We start from the raw sequence: 10,132 nt of genomic DNA on the forward strand, positions 1-10,132 counted from the left end.
ACTTCATAGTTCAAGGAACTGTAGTGGATGCAGGCCAACCCCTTCCCTGAGAAAGACACCAATGGCTTTCCTGAACAGGCAGGAAACAATGTGATGTTTTTCCAACAAGTCTTGTACAGAGGTAAAGCAGAGAAATGGCTAGAGTGGGGAAGAAAGGAGCCCACTATGAATCCCTCCAAGAGACCCTTTGAACTGAGATGGGGCTGATCTTTCTCACATTAAATGGAAATCAGAAGGTTCAACACTTAATATGCTTTCTCCAGCAGGCTTTAGAGAACCCATATTAAGAACGTCAGACAGTCCTGCTTACCGGAATTCCTCCTTTATTAGCTTCTTAATCAATCAGCAGCTCTTCCAACCAGGGATAGCACAAGAGCCAATCCTGAATTATGAGCAGGTCTTCGGTGCATAATAGGTCAAAGACATCAGTATGAATAAGATGAAGGAGGCATGAGATCAAGCTAGAATAGTCTTACAATCTCCTTCCCACAAGGCAGCAGTTTCCCGTATCATTCTGACTAAAGTTCACTATGGGCCTGCGACGTGGAGGGACCAAATTCCACATACTTTTATCCTCCGAACCGTGACTAAGAAAAAGTGTGTTCAGTGTTCTTGAAGATCAGATGCAACTATATCCAAGCCTGGCAGGAGTCTTTAGTGCAAATACAACACTTAGGGCTAGGCAACAGGTATACCCTTAGTTGTGCAACTTGCGCCTCTAAAATATCCAGATTTGTGACACATTGATTGCCATTGTGTTTAAATGCAGTTTACTTTGAGCACTAAATAGGCAATTAGCCAAAATTCACATAAAATGGATATGGCATACAAAAAATTTAAATAAAAGAATGGACTTGAAAATAAAGGTTGCTATGTATTCAACTTTGTCACTTCCTCATAGCTCTCAAGAACTATTTTTAATAAGGTATTTTGAGAAAGTCTTCCTTACAGTGATTACTTAAAGCAGGAATGAGCTCTGTGGCCAGATCCTGGATCAAGCCTACCAGGCCAAATTTGGGAGGGCTCCCCGCCTGTCAACCACACTATCAGGTGACTGGGTGCTTTGAAGTCCCAAAGTCAGACATCAAAGAATCATATACAGTCAATCCATCAAGTTTCAACTGTACTGCTGAGCCAATGGCTGCTTTCCCTTGCCAGTGCACAATTAGGAGCATACTTTAAGGCTCTCAATTGTGCACAGGCTGCCACATCACTACCTGCCCCACACCTGATGGCACATATTATGTTAGTTGGACAAGATTTGGGGGAAAATAGTCTTGCAGACCAAATTTGAACCCGTCAGACTAAGTTTGGTCCAGGGGCTGGAGGTTCCCCACTCCTGATTTGCAAAGTATCAGCTGAAGCCAGTGCTCCCCCCCCCCCTAAAAAATGTTTAGGGGTACTCTCACTTTCCTACTCATATTGAAATACTGTCCCTCAATGAGGCCATACTTAGATTCACAAAATGTTTAGGGGTATGCGTACCCCCAGAAGAAAAGCACTGGCTGAAGCTATCTAGGAATTATCCATATGGATTACCTTAGACTTCTTTCATAAGAATTTCCTTGCTGAAGCAAACCAACATCAGCCTAATCTAGCAATCTATAGTAACTAGCCAGGTGCTCTGCAAGCTAATAAGTTAGACATCATGGCCACAAATATACCTTTCAGACGTTCTTGCCAGAGAAAATCAAGAGGGCTATTTGCAGGAGAGGGACCAGTTTCTCTCTTCCTTGCCTATTTGCATAGCCTTTGACTGCCACATTATCCATCTCGATCACTTTATACTCTCCCCTAAGTGGGACAAATATAACAGATTTTGCTACGTTTTATGATTTTTTTAAGGCTGATCATTGATAGAGAACATGCTTTGCAAATTGCAGGCAGGCAGTCTTGAGTTCAATCCCTGACATTTAAAGGTATGGCTGGAAAACACCCTGTGTAACCCTGGAGAGGCAATGCCACTCACTGTAGTCAATAATGAGCTAGGCAGACCAATTATCGGACTCTGCATAAAGCAGCCTCCCATATTCCTTTCATCCCACATCTTCTACTCCCTGGAAGAGAAGCACATGTTAGGCTTATGTAGGACACTCAAGAAATGCATAGGCAGCCCCTAATGCAACACATAACCCCTTTTGTTTCATTCAAGAAATCTGTTCCAAGCAAGGTGGTCTTCATAGTATCCCTGGCTTAGGGAAATCATTTCTTTGACCTAGAAATCCAGTGTCCTCCAAGTGCTGAGTGACTTTCTGTATCATTCGGTAAAAGGGACCTGTGACTTCCACACCATGGTCACTTAGGTCTCTGGGTATACTTTCATGAGGCATTGTAAGACAGACTTGTTTGTCTCCACTGAGGGTGTATTTGGGTGATGGATTATAGAGGTTCTGAAATTAGCAGGGTTGCTGGCAGGGGAGGGAGAAAGAGGAAGAACGCTAACCTTGGAGTGTACTGCCTTTTATATCCCAGTGCTAGAATGTCTCCTTTCCTCAAGGAAAGGCAATTCAGTGCTTACATTCAACTTCCTATTCTTCTCAAGGCAAGGAAGGCTTCTAGGTCAAGCCTTCTCTGGTACAACTCCATCCTAGTTTACCTGTATCTCCTGTATAGTGATAAGGAATGGATACTAATACTAATCCCCTCTAACATACTTTCCCTCACATTATTCTTGAATTTGGTTTGTTTGGGATATTTTCTCATAGCTGAATTGTAAGCGGAAGTGTAACTTTTTTCCTCTTCAAAATGAAGTAGTTGGCAGAGATCTTTCCATTCTAGCATTTAGAACAGTATATACTAACCTATGGTCCTCTAGATTTTGTTGGCCTCCATCTCCCATTAGACACAGCTACAATGACCAAGGATTATGTGAGCCATTGGTGCTCACCAACGTTACCTGGATACCAGGGTTATAACAGCTTCTTGATACAGATTAGTTGAGTAGTTTCCCATCCTTTTGGTGAAAACAAGCAAATTACATTACTTATACAAGTGATCATTTTAACTCCTCTTGCAGATCTTGGTAGACTGTGTTCATTTTGCTTGACAGCCTTGTGGTTCTGTTATACTGCAATCAATTTATTTTTTGGAAAACAAAGAGATTTCAGCTAAATTTGTGTGTACGTGGACAACACTAATCCATTTCAGAAACCAAATCCATTTCTACTGTATCCACAAATTGTGCATATTTAATTTAATCCTGTTTATATGCCAAGAAAAACCACAAACTGTTATTTATGAGCCCTGCTGGTCCAACTGGCAGACAAAGATGTGTCAGCGCAGATGACACAGTCTAAAGCCACAAATTTCCTCTTTCGTTACTTCACTTAAATCTGTATCCACAACAAATGCAATTCTGCAAGACAGATGTGCAGTGCTGAGAGTCACAAACAACTATGGAGAATCCTCTCACTTGCTCCAGCTTCTCTCAGGTCATGGCCATTCAATACTTTGTCCATTAACTCTTGCCTATCACTGAAATGTCAAATAATACCATCTTTCCCTTTTATTTCACATACTGTATCTTACTACCTTCCTTAGCTAGACTTCTTGTTCACAATCAATCACTTATGCCAGCATCCATGAGACTACACACTGTCAGCTGTTTCTTGTAACCCGTCTTGAGACTCATTAGATTTAAAGGCTGGATATAAATCTTCAAAACAAATAACCATAAATAACAATAAATAACCTAGAATAACTCTCAGTCTGGAGCTGTATTCACTGAAGATTTCCAGTTCCTAGAAGTACGGCAGAAACAAGTTTTATCATCACAAATAATGGGAATAAAGATGAAGTTAAATCACACTACGTGAATTTCACTCTCACCTGCTCCAGCAGCTCCTTTTAGTACTATGTACTAATCTCCACTGTTTCCATCCTTTGTCCCTCAGGCAGGCGATTTCTCCTCCAGCAGTAAGTTTCAGTCTTACTTATTTCCCCCTCTGTTGTGCACACAGTGCGGGTAAGAAATCACTGCCCCAAGAATAGATCTAAATCAATTCTTAAATCCGCACCTATTAATATCCATTCTCAATCCCCCCAACTCCTGCTCCAATTGTCCCCCAAAAGCCAGCTCCCCCGTGGCTCACTTATATCAAACTTTCAGCCCCAAGAGAGCCCACCGCTCCGCTTCACCCCCAGACCTAGCCGGCTTGCCTACTCCCTGCAACTCAGCCGCGATCCCGACGGAGGACGCAGGTCAGCCCCGCCCGCCGCTACCTGCTGCTGTTGCCTACGGACGACCCCGCATCAGCCCAGGGCCAAGAGGCGGCTGGCGACCCGGCCCCAACCACGGGCGCCCCGTGGTCCCGCCGAGGGGCTCCGGATCTCAGCAACAGGCTCCCCGCTTCAGATCCGCGCCTCCACCTACCGGGGCCCAACCCCGCGCTCCGGCCTCCCCGGGGGAACCCCCGTAACTTTGAGGCCGGTTCCGAGCCGGTTGGAAAGCGCCCTTTGCCCGCCGCAAAACTTTGCCCCCCGCCCCTCTCAGCCGGGACCCGCGCGCTCGGCTCAGGCCGCCATTTTGCCGCGGGGCATGCCGGGTAATCCGGCGGAATCCCCACGTACCGGCGCGCTTGCATCATCACCAAACCGAGAGCGAAGGAGCGGGTGGGATGATATTGAGAGGGAGAGAGAGAGCGCGCCGGGCGTCGGGAGGGTTACCATGACAGCGGGGAAAGTGGAGGATGGGGAAAGGTAGGCGGCGACCTTAGGAAATAAAACACGAAGAAGAAGAAGAAAAACAAGTTTTGCTATGGGTGGAATCGGGCAGGGGGGGGCTTGAGGCAAACTATAGGTTTGTCAACACATTTAAATGATTGTTTTGTGTTTTAGTTGAGGTGGTGATATAGTCAATAATAAATGCTTTTTTTATTTATGGCGGCTCTACATGTCACGCATTACTTCTGCAGCGCAATATTTAATAAGCTAGTTAAGTCTAAATGAATTCGGTGCTCCTTCGGTGAGAGTGCTTAAGGGCGCAAGCCTGCTTACCTCGTGTTAAGTCCTATTGAAATCAATGGTGCTTGCTTCGTATTAGGAGGCGTAGGATTGCATTGTAAGGCTACAGCGTCAGGCTGCAATTCTCTGCACGCTTGGGAATAATACTGAAGTGTGCTTACTTGGAAGTGACAGCTGGATCACTTTGTTGAATTTGCAGCGTGCTTTAATTTAGTCCTTCATTTATTTAAACAGTTATATGCTGCCCTTAAACAAAACATGGTCAAGGCAGTATACAACATTATAACTGTAATTTAAGTATAATTTATAATTATATAATTATAATTTAATATAATTATAATTATAATTTTAAACACACTAAACCCAACAATAATATAAATATTTGATAACTACTCAATCTAAGGATCAATAACATCTGGTATTAAAATATCAGGGAATGTCAAAAGACCAGAGTAAACCAATGAAGTATCAATACTGGCTAGCTAGCCTATTTCTTCCTTTCCTGCAAACTGGGGATAACATTTCATGCTATTGATCAAGAAGACTGTAGTCCACAATATATCCTGCCACAATACACAGGTTAGTCTTTTGAAATGCAATAATAAACTTCTGCCTGCATTGTTTCCCATCAGGTAATTTTTGTCTACAGCCTGAAAAGTTTTCTGAAGAAGGGTCTCTGAACAACGTAACCAAAAGGATCTACAGAGCACTGCCAATTGCCCTGGGGGAAGATTGCCAAACCAGGCCTGATATTTCATAATCACATGTCAGGGCATCTGTCAGAGCTGCCTCTAGGTCCCAGCTCACAGAGGACCAACGCTAGTCAGTAATAATGTATAAAAGTCTTTATTGAAGTTCAGTTTCCATTTCCAAGCCGCAGCGTGCAGCTCTACGTCTTAGAACCTAGATCGGCGAAGCTCCGTCTGAGTCTCCACCCCCTGTACACCAGTTTAAGACTCTAGCCTTACTCCACCTCTTCCGTTGCTCTTTCCTCCTCTGGGTCCTTCTGCCCCCCCCCAGGGTCTCCTCCTTTCTGGACTCTTCTGACGCTGACCCCCCTGACTCTTGTCCCTCCTTTCGGCGGGCTTTAGGACCTGGCTCCCTATCCGGGCTCCCTGCTGTGCCACTCGCCTGTACATTTGAACTTGGCGCGCGCGCCCAGCCTCCAACTTTCCTCTTGACCGTTTCCGTGCTCTCCGATGGAGGCGTGGTCAATCCTGACTCATCTCCTCCCGCTGGTGGTGAGCAGCCTGATCCCGATACCTGGGACTCCTCCCCCCACTGCGCTCTGGCGGGGAAGCTGGTCCTGATTTCCAACTGCTGCTCTCTGAGTCCCCTCTGGCCCCTTCTTCCTGGGGTGTCCCCCTAGGCACCCCCCTTGCTCTGACCATGGGCGCCCCCTTCTGTGAATCTTCCGATTCGCTGGAAAGACTCAGGGACCTCGGACCACTGTCATCGCTTACGCTCCCTTCGGATTCCTCCCCCTCGCTCTCCATTTCCTCCCTCTCCTGTGCCTCTGCTCCTGAACCCCTGACAGCATCCTTCAGGAGAACCCACATGAATGTAATTCTGACAGAATAAAGTAGTTCAGGGGGTTGTTTCAAATGACACTAAAATCACCTGCAATAACAAACTGAGCGATACTGTAATCTGACTTGGAAATTATGTGTGCCTATTCAGTCCTATGCATATACTTCAGACATAAGTATAATTGAGTTCAATAGGACAGACTCATAGGTAAGTATGTATAAGATTGCCAACAGAGTCATGCAAGTACAACACCCATTCAGCAAATTAGCCTCTTGAGGTCTATGAACCTCTTGCAACAAAATCTGAAATTCCAAGCAGAGGCTCCTCATCAGAATATTAATTTTCTAGGGCTTCTGCCATAAACTCCTGGAACCTCCCTGCTTTCTCCAAAAAATCCTGAAGTGACCTCTAAGCATACATTTTGCTAATACTCATCTTACTGTTCAACTGTTCTTACTGTGAAGGGTGTCTGCATTGGACAAAGAATTGTACATTTTACCACATGTGGTGGGATTGCAAGATCATTTTAAAAAATGGGAAATGATATACAATGAATTGAAAAAGAGGTTTAAAACAACTTTTGTTTAAAAATCGGAAGCTTTTCTGTTAGGTTTTTTAGGACAAGAATTGCCGAAGGAAAATCAGACATTATTTATGTATGCTACAACAGCAGCAAGAATTTTAATAGCACAAAACTGGAAGACTAGAGAAGTACCATCAAAAGAACAGTGGCAAGAAAAGCTGATGAACTATGCAAAGTTAGCAAAGTTAACAGATAAACTGTGTGAAAAGGACAATAGTGACTTTGAAAAGGAATGGGAACCTTTTACAACTTATTTGCAGAAACAACAAAAAAATGGACTCATTGGCAGGATTTAAATAAACATTTACAACTTTATTTACAGAGAACAAGAAATATAGCAGGTGACAACATAATATAATGTACAAACAGCAGAATGTAACATTTGCTGTAATAAACCAGAAATGGAAGTTGGGGGAAGTCAACAGGGAGGGGGAAAACTGGAAAATGAATGTTAAGTAATAATATTGAATAGATGTTATGAGAATTTATATATATATATATGTCTATTATTAGCATTGAGAGGTGGGAGGTGGAGACAAATTGAAGTACAGTATATGGCAGGACCTTGCAAGCAATGGTGGAAGGTAATAAATCATTAAGAAAGGGAAAACAAAAGGGGGAAAGTATATTCTATAATGAGGATGCTTGTGAATCTAGCAGCTGGTTTCAGCTCCTCCAGTGTTCATGTGTACTTGTATGTATACATTGTTGGCTATGGGTATGTATACATTGTTGGCTGGCTGCTATAAACCCCAGACTTCTTTAACAGAGTTGGGAGAGGAAGAAAGGAAGATGGCCCAGTGACTCTAGGAATGAATCTTTGAAAATTTCACTAAGCTGCAAGAGAATGCAAGAGAAAAAAATGAATTTTCTCCAACCCCATAGTGGTTTGCTGCCTGTCCATTTGTCTCACTAAAATGATCAGGCAAACATTTAGCTGTACAAATGTACTGAAAGGAGAGAGTTATGTGGATGGGGACTTGTACAGACAGGAGAATACAAGGTAGTTATTGTAAGAATGGAACTGGACCTCTTCTCCCTTGTTATGTAACTAGTTTCCAATAACCCTCTTCTGACTCTGTACCAGCCTAGTCCTAAGTACATCCAAGCCCATTAATTTCAAAGGCACTCCTGACTTTACATAGGATGGGGCTCTGCGGGCAATATCTGAGGACAAAGCATAACTAGTTACTATGGTAACAGGTACAGCACCACAAACAAAGGATTCTTCTAAACTGGCTGTGGGACTAGGCAGAAAGGAAAAGGTGTGGGTGGAGAATGGAATAAACCATATTAGAAAAAGACAAGAGGATGGGTGTTTCTGAAAAATAAGATAGGATGGTGGCTAGTATACCTTTGGTATCAAGGTCTATTGAAGGTATCTCTGAGCAACTCTGTGGATTGTTCTCAATACAGTACAGTACTCATGATTATTTGAGTCCTATACCACAATGCGGACCGTATCCTGTTTGCTGTTTATTATTACTCATTATATTTGTGTTCCATCTTTCTTCCAAAATCCTCTGGACAAAATACAAAGGGTTATTTTCTCCCATTTCCACACCCTTAAAACTCTTGCATGAAGCAGGTCAGGCTGAGATTTCACTGGCTTAAAGTCAACTGGCTTGATGGTCATCAGGGATTTGAACCCAGCTCCCTACAGTCCAATCCCAGCCTTAGCTACTGTATCCAGCTGACTCTCTGTGAATTAGAGTCTCCAGCATCAGAAGCACTATGCTTCTGAATGCCAGTTGCTAGGGTTCAAGAAGCAGGAGAGTAATGTTAAACACAGGTTTTGCTTTTGGACTTCAAATAGATAGATCTCTGCTTGGCCAATTGCGAGACAAAAGACCAGGATGAGATCATATTCGGACCCTGCTGGACTCTTCTGCATTCCTATAATCAGTGTACAACTTCTTTATTAAATTAATTGTACAAAATGGAGGTACGGTAGGTGTCTATGAAGATAACTGGCTGCTTATTTAATGATGCTTAAAACTCCTTTATTTATAGAAATGGAACTATCTGGATAGTATCTAAAATACCGTACATTTGCCTTAAAATCATGGTCCCCCTCCCCCCACAAGGCTCACAGCCCAGTAACAAATACTGATACAGTGGTATCTCTAGTTAAAAACTTGATTCGTTCTGGATGTCTGTTCTTAACCTGAAACCCTTCTTAACCTGAGGTAGCACTTTAGCTAATGGGGCCTCCCGCCACTGCACCGCCGGAGCATGATTTCTGTTCTCATCCTGAAGCAAATTTCTTAACCCGAGGTACTATTTCTGGGTTAGCGGAGTCTGTAACATGAAGCGTCTGTAACCTGAAGCGTCTGTAACCCGAGGTACCACTGTACAGTTAATCGTACATGGGAAGCATGTACAGTGGGAAGAAGAGGCACTTGGCAGAGTCCCCCTTGCATGACCTTGGGAACATATTGTGCAAAGGAAGAGATTACTTCATTTGTATGACTTCTGGGGAGTTAGCAGTACATCAGTTCATACATCAGTCAGGGATATTTCAAGAAAGCGCTTAGTACTTGGCCCTCCATAAATTCTCCAAATCCTCTCTCGGCACTGGAGTCAGATAACAGGCAGAAAGACAATGACTCCAAGAATCCAGGCTGCCCATCTGCTCTACACTTCCAGATTCTTGCCTCCCTAGCGCCAGCTGATGAAATTTTCATAGCCACAATGAGGTTTCCCATTTCCGATGGGCCCTTCTGTCTTGAAGCCTTCACAGTTGTGCCCTGTTCAGGTTTCTGAGGGTGTCTGCTGTAGGTGACAATTATAAGAGCCATTTGCTCTTTTACAGTGCTCTTAAAAGCAGGGGATTTAAAAGAAAGTAACACATTAAAATATTGTAAGAGGTTGTTTTACAGGCTTTTTGAATTCTGCTCCAGGTAGGGGCAATTAATGCTTGAGCATGTAGTGGCATCTCAGATCCAGAAATTCTCGGCATAAATTTTTGGCCCATTTCGAAATGGCTTCAGGCCTGGTTTAAGGATGGAAGCAACTTTGGTCAGCTGAGTAGATGACCTTTTCCAGGACCTGAAA

General features: G+C 43.5%; 1 protein-coding gene across 7 annotated transcripts in view; it reads right to left on the reverse strand.

Annotated features, from left to right (window-relative positions):
• The window catches only part of TJAP1 (tight junction associated protein 1), a 43,575-nt gene extending 39,024 nt beyond the window's left edge, over positions 1-4,551 (reverse strand). For 2 of the 7 annotated variants that reach the window (XM_081905373.1, XM_081905372.1), the window contains exon 1: positions 311-717. The gene's annotated coding sequence lies outside the window, so the exon portion shown is untranslated. Of the gene's footprint in view, positions 1-310; positions 718-3,828 lie in introns of those variants that run through there. The other 5 variants (XM_081905371.1, XM_081905370.1, XM_081905368.1 and 2 more) reach the window with 5 other exon arrangements.
• Positions 4,552-10,132: the final 5,581 nt, after the last annotated feature.

This window comes from Podarcis melisellensis (genome assembly GCF_964234715.1).
Source record: "Podarcis melisellensis genome assembly, chromosome: 3".
Lineage (NCBI taxonomy): Eukaryota > Metazoa > Chordata > Lepidosauria > Squamata > Lacertidae > Podarcis > Podarcis melisellensis.